This window comes from Miscanthus floridulus, chromosome 9 (genome assembly GCF_019320115.1).
Source record: "Miscanthus floridulus cultivar M001 chromosome 9, ASM1932011v1, whole genome shotgun sequence".
Taxonomy (NCBI): Eukaryota; Viridiplantae; Streptophyta; class Magnoliopsida; order Poales; family Poaceae; genus Miscanthus; species Miscanthus floridulus.
Genome location: NC_089588.1, coordinates 50,440,178 through 50,454,719, shown reverse-complemented (window position 1 = coordinate 50,454,719; position 14,542 = coordinate 50,440,178). Strand labels below are relative to the sequence as shown.

Genomic DNA, 14,542 nt, shown 5'->3' with positions numbered 1-14,542 from the left:
ATTTTTCTTTCACACAAACCAGCCAACAGTATTTCCTCACGAACCAGCAACCATATGAACCAGCCAACCAAACAGGCTGTATATATGGAGGTAGATTCTGATCCATTACCACTCAACAGTAACCTATACTACTCGCTAGCTCTGTTGTCGGGACGATTGCTTATTTGCCAGTGGTGCTAATATAGTAATATCCGTATAATCCGACACAGCACCGTCCATCGCAGAGGGAGAGTATGTCCTGTCCGCTTATTCCCATCCCACTAACCGCCTCCACCATGGCCATCGCCACTCCCCAGATCCCCGCAGGTACGCTACTGACGTGTGGGCCCAGGTTGCATATCAACGCAATTAATAGCCCGCCCATCGTTCAAAAAAATAAGCAGAGGGAAGGGCTCTCCATTCTAAAATATCTGTCGGTTTCGCTTTCTGAGAAATAATTTTGATAAAATATATATTACAAAATATTAATATTTATAATATATAATTAGTATTATTGAAAAGATCTTTGAATCTAGTTTTTTAATAAATTTATCTAGAGATACAAATATTGTATGTATTTTCTACCAATCGAGTTAAATTTGTGGCACGAAAAACGGAAACGACAAATAATATGGGAGAGGGGGAGGTGAGGACCAATCTCAAGGCGAGAACAGCCGGCCGGCGTCAGTGAGTGGAGGAAGAGCAGGCGACTAGGCAAGGGCTAGGCATGGCGTGCGGAGAAACGTCGCGGTCGGAGGCGTACCTCGCGGGGCCAGCGGTGCGGGAGGCGCGGGAGCTGGTGGCGGAGCTGTGCCGGCACTTCTCTTCTACGCGCCGGGGTGGGTCTCCGGCACCGGTTGCCGCATCACCGTCAAGGTCCACGACCCCGACGTGCCGCTCGCCGACCGCCTCATCGTCATGTCGCCCTCCGGTAACCAGTTTCATTCCAATTTCCGGACCGCAGGCCGGCTATATGTTTCCTGTTTCCAATTCAAAATTAGAGTCTGCAACGAAATCCGCATGAAAAATTCAGAAACTACTTTACGACGTTGTTTCACTGGAAAAGCTTATAACAGCAATTACATACTTGTTATGAGACTAACCTAAGTTTTAGTTACCAAGTGAGCTCACAAATAAAGCTTGTGCTATTCAGGTGTATATGTAATGTTACTCTGCAATGTCCAGTTTTGGATAATACAGTACATTGAACGAACATGAGGGTTGACGTTGACATGCAGTGTCGAAATTCTGAAAGAATATATAAGATTTCTAGCACCACACTGAATATCTCTGCTATTTCCATTTGCCAGGTGTGCACAAGGAGAGAATGGCGGCAGAGGACATGTATGTGTTTTCTGCAGATGGGAAGGTGCTCTCTGCACCAGCAGCAAAGCCATGGCCAAACAAGCCGCCAAAGTGTACAGATTGTGCACCTCTGTTCATGAAAGTTTGTGATGCTCTTCGGTTTAGTTTTTGTTGATGCATCAGATCGTTTTATTTCACTATCCTATCTAATCTCCTTTTTTGGAATTTGGTGTTTTGAAGGCATATCTGATGAGAGGAGCTGGGGCAGTAATTCACAGCCATGGAATAGAGACTTGCCTCGTGTCATTGCTTGATCCTGGTGCAAAGGAGTTCAGGGTGAATCCCCTTGCCCAAGCCTCCTTTTCTATCTTCCCTAAATATGTTTTTTTAGAACGTGTCTGTTGACATGTGTTTCATTAAGAGGATTCCCTAATATGTGAATTTGGATATTTATCAAATTTTCATTTCCATGTCAAGGGTTTCAATTCCACGTAAGACCTGAGTGAGTGGGTGTTTTACGAGGTTGTCAAAACCCCATTTCTGTTCTTAATAGTTTAATGTGTTGTCTAAAATTTGATGGAATAGGCTACAATACTAAACAAAGGTGCTACATTAATACTATACCCACTTTGGAGTTCTAACAAAGTTATTGAGAAAGAACTAAAAAAAGGAGGGAGATTGAGAAGACAGTGACGTGTTGATTGATTTGTCAGCAATGTCATACACTAGTTGGCGGATGATGATGTATGATATCCAAACTAGAATTTGTAGAAGATTCTATTACATGCTGATTATATTTTAATGTTGTATTAATTAAAAAAAAGGACGTACCCAGTGCAGAGAGTTCCCGCTCTGTGCGGGGTCTGGGGAAGGGTGTCAGTGGCAAGCCTTACCCTCGCCTGTGCAATGCGAGGAGACCGCGACTCGAACCCGGGACCTTCCAGTCACAGGCGGTAAGACTCTACTGCTTGCACCAGGCCCGCCCTTCTTAATGTTGTATTAATTGCTAAAGTAATTTTTGTACAGAAAAACTTTATTATTTTACTATGCTGAGTTTAATGCAGATGATGCATATGGAAATGATTAAAGCAATCAAAGGCCATGGCTACCGTGATGAATTGGTTTTTCCTATCATCGAGAACACTCCTTATGAGTTTGAGCTCACTGACTCCTTAAGTGAGGTGGTATGTTGTCAATATCTTTTTCTAAATCATCTCCATCCCATCCCTAGAGATACTATGTGTAGGTTCAAAGTACAATCTTGTCATTTTGGAGTTTTCAGTTCTCATGGTGCTCTTAGAAACAGATATCATTCCATCACTGGGCTTAGGTGTAAGGATCTGAATTACCAAAAACAGGCACTTAGGGATTAAAGGCATATTCACGCTCTTTTAGTGAAGTACTATGAAATATAATCTATTATAGTAATAAATGTTAAAACATCTGCGCATTCGAGAAAAAAATAAATAAATGTTAAAACATGACTGACTAATTGTTCATTGTTGCTAACAACTTCTAATTGCAAAAATCATGACAGTTTACCCATCTTCAGAAACGAATTGCCCCCTTATTTGTTTTCTGCAACACTATATAGATTTTATATGTAGGCAATTGACGCGAACTATTTAACAGATTGCAGCATACCCAAAGGCAACAGCTGTCCTTGTACGAAACCATGGAATATTTGTGTGGGGTGACTCCTGGATCAGTGCCAAGACACAGGTATGTTTTCTGTCTGAGTTTTCAAATGCTCCAGGTGTTGACTGCCGACTACCATTTCTTCGATGAACACTCACCACAACTTTCTTTATTTCTTATGAACATCCACTGCTTGAGATTTTTACTTCATGCTATGGCTTCACGTTTCAGGCTGAAAGTTATCATTATCTTTTAGATGCCGCCATCAAGCTCTATCATTTAGGTATTGATTGGACAACTCCTGAACATGGTCCAATAGCAAAGAGACCACGCAGAATTTTGAGCCCTGGAATTTCTAATGGAGGATCATGCTGCTGAATCACCAAGGTTAGTTCAGTTCATTGTTTCTAAAATTTTTTGAGAACACCGTGCTGTCATACTTTTTGTGTTTGTTGCTCATGTAATTTTCTGAAAGCTGTATTGTTCATACTGTTTCCTTAACATTTTGCGAAAGTTCTTTTTTTCATGTCTCTTCTCTTCAACTGGACCCTTCTTTTTTTGCTGTAGCAGTGTGTTGTACTTGACATTGAGGGCACAATCACTCCAATATCATTCGTGACTGATGTTATGTTCCCTTATGCCCGTGATAATGTACGAAAACATCTGACTTCTACGTTTGATTCTGAAGAAACCAAAGAAGACATCAAACTATTGCGCATCCAAGTAAGTAGTGAGTAACAAAGACAATATAGGTTTGTGCTGTATAAGTGCCAGCAGAAACAATTTTTATTTGAAACTGATAGTTTCCACAGATTATTTTGTTTTATTCATATTCTAACTAATAGTGACCAACTATTCAGATTGAAGATGATTTAAGTAACAGAATTCTTGGGGCTGTGCCAGTTCCACCTGATGAGGCTGGCATAGAAGAGGTTATCGATTCGTTGGTCTCTAATGTTGAATCGATGATTAAAGCAGACCAGAAGATTACATCACTGAAACAACTTCAGGTACCCTAGTTTACAGTTCACATTCTTTGCTTATTTTCCAATTTTGTTATATTTCAACTACTCTAATTCTCTATATTAAGGGTCATATATGGAGGACTGGATTTGAAAAGAAGGAAATACAAGGAGTCATCTTTGAGGATGTTCCCGAGGCACTAAAGAACTGGCATTCTAGGAACATAAAGGTATTCATTTTGCTCACACACACATGTGAATTGTATAAGTCCTATTGTTATGATCCTTAGATCATTGGAGGATAACCATTGTCAGGAAGATGGCCGGACAAAGTCGGCGTGGAGGGGGACTAGAGTATTTAGGGGAATTGATTGTTTGTTCTTTCTTCATTCATTTCCTTCTTGGTATATCACCTCTCTTTATATAGAGAGGACTCCTGGCCACCTAAGGAAGGCCCAATCAAATCATAACAAATCATATCCAATGCTATCTCTAATTGACCCAAATCTATTCCTATCTTTAACTGATCAAATCCTTCTAATTGATCTTGTGGCCCCTGGGCCCCTAATTGATGCCCCATAACTATTCAGGCATTGCTTTTGTTTTTTTGTAGCGACTTTGTTCATGAGAACCTTGAGATTGTAACATTATACATTGCCAAACTGTTTTAGTCACTCATAGTTGAAAACAAATGCACTTCTGCGGTAAAGATCCAGAACTGCGACATTACAATTCACATTCCCAAATTTGTAGAGTATGTAATCACATTTTCTTGGATTAGGGCAGGGGCAAGGGTCTAGAACAGCTAGCACATTTTCGCATGGAGCTAAATCATATATACTTTCAATAGGTTTACATATACTCAAGTGGCAGTAGAGAGGCACAAAGGCTTCTATTTGGCAATACAATGTATGGTGACCTGAGAAAGTTCCTGTGTGGGTATTTTGACACCACGTATCGGGTAAGCTCTGATTTTTGTTCCTTCCATTTGCCTATGAGTCAACATAAAAGAAAAGAAAATGATTTCATTCTCTTTCATACACAGAAATAAAACAGATTCAGGTAGTTATTTAGCAATGCATCCCTTGTTCCATTCTTCTTTACAATCAAATGTTGATGCAAAAATTTTGATTTAAACTTGTACATACAGGAACAAAAGAGGAAACTAGGGACTATTTTGAGATCTTTCAGTCACTTGGGGTCGACAATCCATCTCAAATCTTATTCATAACTGATGTCTTCCAAGAAGCCATTGCTCAAAAAACGCTGGTAATTACTAGTTCACTCTATAATATTGAACTTGTGCAGACCAAATCGTGTATATGTGCTTCCCACGTCCTCCGGGCCATTTCAGATCTATTCTGTTTTTGCACAATATTTATTTAGTTTTTAACTTTGTGCGGTGCTAATTATGTAATCATGTCATGGTATCTTCAAGTTTTTGTGTCTTATGGTCATGTGAAATATGAAAAATGCTGAAATAGTCATTAACTCATATGTTTGATATAAACTTGCATTTTTCATGCAGTTTTGAAATATGGTCTTGTATCATTAATATCAAATTAGCACCGAATTTCAGGTTTTGAGGTGGTAATATCTATCCGTCAGGGAAATGCTTCGGTTCCTGAGAATCATGGTTTCCGCACTATCAAATCATTCAGTGAGATCTGAGGAATATGGGGTTCTAGAATGCTTCCTGGCCTCCTGGCTAATAATGCACCATATCAAATTCAATAATTCATGGTTCAACACGGCAGCACAACACGAGAAATAATAAACTGAAAACTCGTAAGTGTGCATTATCTATTTATGCGTCTCTATGCCAGCCGATGATTGTTTTGCAGCTCCACTGCAATAAGATAATAATATTTGTTACAGTGAGAGGGCTGACTTCATTTTGTTATTTTTGCCTTCCTGCATTACAATGAAGAGAATCTGAGTCCTATTACCATCGATGTACTATTACACTGCTCTGCTAACTTAAACTCTGTTTTCCTATCACTAATTTATTTATAAATTAAGAAGTGGTAGGTAGTCCAGAGTTATTTCGTGGAGCTGTAGCATTAAAATTTTAAAATCCTATTGGAGTTTGTTATTTAGATGGTGCTATGCTTGTTTAAACTACTTTACTGTGGATATTTTAAAATGCACATGTGGTAAATACCAAAATTTTATGATTGGTCGATAATAATTGCACTAAAGCATGTAAGTGTTATTGACTGCTGCAACTTGCAAGTTAGCAACGCTTCTTTGTGAATGTTTCCAACTCTATTACGTATGAGTTTTCTTACGTTAGAACTTTGAGAGTATTAGGGTAGAGTTGGAGTCAGAGTCTTTGAAAGCCCTAATTTGGTTTTGTACTAACCCTTGTCATTAAGTGTTGTGATTGAGCTAGGGTGGTACACACCAAGTGGTGAAGCTAGATGATGGTCATGGTAATGGAGGTGACCAAAAGAAATGATCAAGTTCTCCAACTTGAAAAAGAAGAAAGAAAAAAACAAAAACCAAGGATGATCAAGGCAAATGTATCAAATAGGTTTTTGTTTTGGCACTCAAGACACCATAGAGGTGTGAGTGTGATTAGGATAGATAGCCGTACTATGAAGAGGGGAAAATAATGGTTAAGCGGTTATCAAGTGCCATTAGGTGAAGTTGATCATGCATATGCATTAGGGCCTAGTGTGCTAACAATTAACCCTTGAAAAATGGTTGGAGAAATGCTAACACACGTGCACTATGGTGAGACTCTTTGTCGTTAACAACTTGAAAGCAAGAGTGAAGAGGTTCAAGTGTTAGAAAATAAAAAGAAGTTCAGAAGGACCGGACTCTAGGTCTCGGTGTGACCGGACCCTGAGGACACGAGTCCGGTGCCTAACCCTTGGTCTCAGCCAGATCGGCTAGCTGGACCGGACCCTGTCAGAGGCGCGATTGGACCCGTGGCGCTGAGTCCGGTCATGAGCAGCAGAGGCAGCGCAGCAGCAGGGCAGGACCGGACCCAGGTGCGGGGGCGCGACTTGACGTGCCCCTGGCACTGTTCCTTAGCCGACACAGCATGCAGTAGGCGACCAGACCTAGTAGCGAGTCCGATCACTATTGACAGGACATGTCTGGTCAAGAATTTCACGTTATGGACCTCTTTGTGTTCAGATCAGACTCTCGGCTAAGGAGAGTCCGGTCACGCACAGGCGAGTCTGGCCCTAACTTAAGCAAGCGCGTGTACGTGAGATGACTGTTGGGATCGAAACGGCGATGACACGTGGCGGCGATCTGGTGACCGAACTCTGGCACCGGTGAGTCTTGTCAATTGCATAGGCGAGTCCGGTCACCTCACAGAGAGCCCAATGAAAGGGTATAATGGCTCTATTCTTTTGGGGCTTTATAAATATTTGTTGGTCGGCTCTAGCTCACTCTCTTGCATATTTTTATCAGTGATACATCCTTGTGAGCTAAGCAAACACCTCCCACTCATCTCATTCATTGATTCATCATCATAGTGATATTGAGAGTGACCCAAAGTGTATTTGCCTAAGCGATTGCATCTAGTGGCACTTGGGGATCGTTTGAGCTACGGTTTTCTTGTTACTCTTGGTGGTTGCCGCCACCTAGATGGCTTGAAGCAGCGGAGGAGCTTTGGCATGAGTTGGTGATTGTTCGTGGCCATCTCCCAGTGATTTATGAGGGTTCTTGTACCTTCCCTGGCGAAGAGCCAAAATATAACTCTAGTAAATTGCTCGTGTCATTGAGTTATCCTCACTTATGGGTTGGTTCTTGTGGCGCCCTAGTGTAGGGCTTGGCATGGTGCCAATTAGCTCATGAACCACCAAATGAACGATCGACACAACAGGGACTAGCGTGCCGACAAGCACGTGAACCTCGGGAGAAAAATCTTGTGTCAATTGTGTATTGGATTTCTCCTGGTGTTCACTTGGTATTCTTGTTGATCATCTCTTGCCTCGCTGGTATCACACTCCCTACCACTCTCTTGCATTTACTTTCTCATATACTTTTAGTAGTGGTAGCTTGAGTAGCTAGCTAGTGTAACTAGTGTAGTTGTAGTTAACTTGTTTAGCTGTTTAGCTAGCTCACTAGTTTAGTCTAGTAGTGACTTAGCCTCTCTTGTGTGCCTAATGATCATAGCAACTAGAATTGTTGGTGTAGGTGCCTTACAATTTTAAGTAGAGCTAGAGCAAAAAGCTTCACTTCATATTTGTCTAACACTTTGCTCTAGTATTTTATAGAAGTTTTTATTAGGCTATTCACCCCCCCTCTAGCCATTAGGACCTTTCAGTCTTGTAACCCGATCTCATAAATATGCGGAGAGGGTTGTTGTAATAGCCCTGATGATGTAGCAATAGGCATGGGAGGGTTGTTGTCACAGTCCTGATGACACAGTGATAGATTGGCAGGAGGGAGACCATGCATTGTCATAATCCTAGAGCGCCATTGTTGCTAATACACCAAAGCAAGCCTCCTAAATCTACTAGCATGACTAGCACTACTACTAAAGCACCCAACCACACAAGACTAGCAACTACTCTAGTTGAGATAAACTAGTAAAACAACTAAACTAGCTACTCTACTCCACTAAAGCTACAATTACTACTAGAGATCAACATGACTAAGCAACAACTACACAAGCAAAGTGCTCATATGTAAAGCATAAGTGTACTATGCAAACCAACAAGGCAAGAGATGACAAAAGATTTTCCCTGAGGCCTAGTTGCTTTTCTGGCAACCTAAGTCCTCGTTGAGGCGAGTCTCAAGGTCTTTGGCGCTAAGCAAGCTCTGAATCTTGACACTCAATGTTAGGTGCTGCAAGAAATCAATCAACCGAGAGCACTCCAACTAGCCTCAAACATTCCACTAGAGTTGCTCTTCGCGATCTCCCATGGGGTGAGCACAGTACCCCTCATAAATCAATCAATCGAAGCCACCCCACAATCACTAACAAGTTGCTCAACAATCCTCAATGATTCAAGTCGTCTAGGTGGCGGTAACCACCAATAGTAATAAGAAATCTGCAGACCCAATGATAAACTAGTGTCACTAGTTGCAAACTCTAAGAAAATGCACTAGATTTCTCCCTAATCTCACTTTTGATCAATCTTCAAGCAAGGGAGTGAGTGGAAGGTGTTCTTGAGTTCTCAAGGGAGTGGTTGTCGACAGAATATCTTTGACAGTCCACCGAGGGGTATGCCCATGATGGTAGATTCTACGGAGGGGTGCGTGTGAATAGGAACGAGATGGCAAATAGAGACACAAGTTTACATAGGTTCAGGCCATCAGTATGACGTAAAACCCTAGTCTTGTGTCCTGTTGGTTTGTATTGGCTATCGTAATGATTGAATATGTTTTGAGGGGGTCCTCTACCTACCTTATATAGTCTGGGGGTAGGGTTACATGCCAATCAGGTTTAGGTCTAATCGGGTAAGAGATAATCTTTACAGGGAATCTAACATTTAACATATCCTAGGAGATCCTATGCTATCTTTAGGATATCGCCAGGGTGCCTTGCAGCGTGTGCCGAGCAGTGCTGTGAGTCGCAAGTCTTCATCTTGTGGGCTAGACCATCCCTTGCGGTGCGGCCCGTGTCTTGCTCTGTGGGTACCTAGGGTTGGACCCCCCACAGCTAGTCCCCGAACGCCTTGTATCCGCTTGGTGACACCGTCTTGATCAAGTCCGAGAAGTCTAGCATGAAGTCGATCAGTTTAACTGATGACTTGGGCGGTGAAAATCAAAGCCGACCAGTTCAACTAGTGACCTGAGTGGTGAAAATCAAAGCCGACCAGTTTAACTAGTTGCCAGACCTGTTGAAATGGACGTCGACCAGTTTAACTGATCAGTCGACCAGTAAAAATATTTGCCAACCAGTTTAACTAGACAACAGACCTTGAACTTAGCCAAGTAAGGCTCACCAATAGGATTTCAGGAGCTCAAGAAAATTTTAAAAATTCTTCATCTTAGATGAAGTGTACACACTTAGGTGCCTTCAGTGAAGTCAGATGAATATCCCCTATGACTTAGTCATCTGAGAGAAACAGGGGCAGATAAATATCAGCAATGACTTAGTCAGTGCGAGCGCTTAACACTGTGAACAAAATCAGTACATTCACCGCAAGGTACAGTGTACACACTGTAGTCCCCGAGCCTAACAGTAGGTGAAGAATGCACCTAGTGGCAGGACAAAAAACTAGAAAATTCCAAGTTTGGAACAAAAAATGTAGTGCGTCCCCAGCTTAGCTGAGAATGATTAACCGAAAAATAAATAAGTACAATCACCGCAAGGTGAAGTGTACACACTTAGTCTCTGAGCCTGCTAGAAGATAAAGAATAAATCTTATAGCAGGGTCAAAGGAATTATATCAAAATTAGCTCTAGAGAAAGGAGATCAAAATCAAGTTAGCACTTGACCACCAACCTATCATTGCGGTATAATTAATGGTGATAAAATAACTACGCCGCCCGTTGCTGCCTTCTTTAAGAAGGAAGTGAACGGCCTAGGTAAATCGGCCCAATTAATGACCCGTGCGGAGAAAATAGAGCGAACGCGCGGCGAGTGCAAGAGAGAGGACGTGTGCGCGCGGGATGGCATGGACCCCCAAGCTTTGAAATTCTCCCACGGAGAGCATTGGTCATGCCTGTAGGGAAGAACTTCATTAGAAAGGTAGTGGAGCAATTATGCCATGTAGTGTTTCTATCTTTGTTAGCGTAGAATCATTGCTTCGCCTTCCCAAGAGTGAGAATAGGAAGAGGCAAAGTAGTATGGCATCTCTGGTCACTTCTTTGATGGTGAAAGTGCTGTAGATCTCCAGGAAGTGTTCGAGATGCACACTCGCATCTTCATGTGCCTTTCCACAAAACTGTTTGGCTTGCACCATGTTGATGAGAGCTGGCTTGTGCTTAAATCCATTGTCTCCCACATTGACTGTTGGTCTAGTACGGATGTTGGCCATAGTTGGAGCAGAGAACTCATGGAGAGTCTTGTCAGCCATGGCTTCAAAAACTAGTGTTAAGCTCCACTTGGTCTGGTTGTCTTTCGATTCTAAAGCTGAGACTTTCTTGAGTTGGCTCTTGTTCTCCAGGTTAATGCTTCTGGATCTTCAATGTAGTTTGTCGAAAGGTCAAAACCGGTCATACATTACCCTGCATAAGATATAAAAGTAGACAAAACAAGGGTAAGCCTGTTTGAACAAAGGTCAATGGTTATCTCGATCACATCAATAGGTATAAGTTTATCAATATTTCCTTCTTGCCTAGCTACCTTCTCCGGTAACGGTGCCAGAAGTTCTTGTTGGTATTTATTAACTTGTCACTTGTTTAAGTAGTCACCTAATGTTATAGACATTTCTTAGCATTACTTTTACTAAGTTATCATCCCTAGAGAGAAATGCTTGTTGGTGCTACCTAGTGCCACTTCTAGAATGACACTAAGAAGTATTTTAGTATTTCATGCGACTAGAAAGAATATATATGAATGAAAGGAATCTTCAAGCGCACAGATAATATACCATTGTAGCACTTCACACGAGAATATTCTAGGTATCGTTATTTATATTTTTACCACAGGGAAGGACAGACAGTTGGAATATATTAATAACTTATACACATGATGGAGAGACTAACAATAACCAACTTTTACTTATAACAACAATAAGTCAAGAGATAAATATATATGAATGGTAAATAATAACTAATCATTGATCACTCAGAATACTCCTTTCTATAGCATTAGCATGGCTAAGTAGAATATTAGAGGAATAATTCCTAAGTCATTCTTACTTACAAGTCAAAGCATAGTATGATTAGTGCAATTACACTTAGCAATATGGCTAAGATCAACTTCATATATACACATAAGGGATATTACTAAGGAAGATTAAGAACAGAGCTTGTCTTCCTTCGTAACTAGATCCTACTTGTCCTATATTCGGGGAGTAGACTACAAAGGACTCAACAGGAGTGTCACATCGTGATCTACCACATGGCCCGGAATATATGGTGTATCCGCAGGTAAAGAACATATAAGCACCACACTTACACAATGTCGACCACTCACCCCGTGGACACTAGAGCAAGCGATATACAAACTTATGCATGGATATATTGATAATCCAACTATACTAAGCATATAATCAAAGTAGATGATGAATATGATAATTAGGAACATAAGCGAAATGAATAATATTGTCATAACAATTGTAGCAAACATATAAAAGTAATGAGAGATACAAAAGAGAGGGGTACAAAGATTATACCAAACCATGCTCTTAACACGATCAGGAATCCAAGCGAAGATTGCTTGCCTCCTGCTAGACCTAGCCTAACTAGCTATGCCCTAGAGTATGACGGAGCTCTAAGAATGATTAGGGTTTCTGTCTTCTCCAATGACTTGATTAGGGTTTTGATGATCTCTTGGGGGTGGTAGGGGCTAGTATATATAGGCTAGAGCATCAATCCTGAGCCATCGGATCAAACCGACTTGAATAAACGGTGTAGATGCAATCCTTAAGGCAGTGGAGAACCGACCTAGCGAGGCGGAGGCTGATAGGTGGGGCCAGGGACCGATCGGCCTGCAGGTGGGACCGGCCGGTCCCACCTGGCGGCTTCTCACCCTCTGCTTCGGTGTGGTCACATCTGGTGTCCTCTAGAACCTTCTAGAGTTGTTTATCCCATGGATAATCATGATTAAGTCTGACATCTAGATCTACCTTGATGGTTTTCTGGTTAAACCCTGCAGAAAATACAGATTCACCAAAACTTGTGGAATTTGTTAGTTTAAACCGCTAGACCTTTGTTGGTGATCATATTTATGCCCTTATACATGTTATGTTGATGGTTTATAATGGTTGTTAACTACCGTCAACATCCAACAACCTTGAGTTTGAACTCAAGCCAAGCCTCATCAACATGGTGCAAGCTACCCATTCAACGAAAAGGCACATGAAGATGCTAGTGCTCATCTCCAGAATTTTCTAGAGATTAGCAGCACAATTTTCATCAAGGATGTCACTGAAGACATCATAGTATTCTGCCTGTGTCCATTCTCATTAGTGGAAAGGGCGAAGCAGTGGTTCTACACCAACAAAGATAACATCAACACATGGGCAAGATGTTCGAAGGCCTTTCTAGCAAAGTTTTTCCCTATAGGCAAGACCAATGCCTTAAGATGAAAAATTTCCAACTTCCAACAGCAGGAAGAAGAAACCATTCTAGAGGCATGGGAATGTTTCTAAGAATATATTTTAGATTGTCCTCATCATGGAATAGAAGATTGGTTGCTCATGCAAGGCTTTTACCATGGATTAACCCAAAAAGCTCGTGAACAACTTGACACTACTGCAGGAGGAGCATTTATGTCACTCACCCTTGGAAAAGCTAAAACTCTCATGGACAAGATAGCCTCTAATCAAGGCTAGTCTCAAGTCAATATCCAAAAATGTAATTGGAGTGAAGAAGCACTAGAAGAGGTGTGCGTACTTTCAACCAAGATGGGCGTACTAATGAATTGGCTCGAACAGCGAGCCAATTACAAGAAAGATCGTCAGGTCATCCAAGATGCTTATAATGCCCAGAACATATGTGGAGAATATTTGGGGATTGACTTCCCTGAATATCAAGAGAATATAGACATGGTAATCAACAATTCCGGACCACAACAACAAAGACAAGGATGGGGGCAACAACATCACAATGGCCAAATTACCAAGGTAAGTACCCAGGTAATTACTATAATTCTTCTAATCCTAAATAGCTATCCCTGAGAGATTTGATCTTAGAATAGGCTAAGATTAATGAGAACATTTCTAAAAAGCTTGCTTCTAATGATAAGGTTTTAAAAAATATAAATATTAAGATGGAAAGTTTTTTCTACCATAAAAGACCAACCTAGATATAATAAAAAGATAGAATCACAATTAGCTCTGTTGGCAGCTGCTCTGCCTTTTGCCACTAACCTTGAAATGGTCAACACCATAACCACAAGAGGTGGCAAGTCTACTCGTGATCCTCCATATCCAACAAGGACAGGTAAGACACCAGCAGTACAGCAGGAGAAGAAGGACGATGAAGTTGAAGAAGTTGAGCTACCAGAACAGGAATTGCTACAAGATTTTCATGACACCAACCTCCTACCATTTCCACATAGAAATTGAAAAGCCAAAGTGGATGAGCAGTTTGGTAAGTTTGTGGAGGTAATTCAAAAGCTATATATCAATATCCCTCTACTAGATGCCATACAGGTGCCTACCTATGCGAAGTATCTTAGAGATATTTTGAATAACAAAAGACTACTACCCAACACTGAAGTAATCAAACTAATGGAGGAGTGTAGTGCGGCCATCCAGAACACATCACCAATAAAGAAGAAGGATCTAGGATGCCCCACTATCGACTGTTCAATTGGGAATTAGAATTTTGAAAATGCACTATGTGACCTTGGCGCAAGCGTCAGTGTCATGCCCAAAGCCGTCTTCGACAAGCTCAACTATTCCACACTCACGCCAACATCTATATGCCTGTAACTAGCTGACCAATCGGTTCGCTACCCTGCACGAATCGCCAAGAATATTCTAGCGAAAAATAAGAAACTTCTTTGTTCTAGTGGATTTTGTAGTGCTTGACATGCAAGAGGACATAAAGACACACCTCATTCTTGGGAG

General features: G+C 41.3%; 1 non-coding gene and 1 pseudogene across 1 annotated transcript; one reads left to right on the top strand and one right to left on the bottom strand.

Annotated features, from left to right (window-relative positions):
* Positions 1-664: 664 nt before the first annotated feature.
* On the top strand, positions 665-7,534 carry LOC136481900 (probable bifunctional methylthioribulose-1-phosphate dehydratase/enolase-phosphatase E1; annotated as a pseudogene).
* A 5,507-nt stretch (positions 7,535-13,041) lies between these two features.
* Positions 13,042-13,148, bottom strand: LOC136484519 (small nucleolar RNA R71). The gene has a single exon (XR_010766041.1). It is a non-coding gene; the product is annotated as a small nucleolar RNA R71 (small nucleolar RNA).
* Between the last annotated feature and the right edge of the window lie 1,394 nt (positions 13,149-14,542).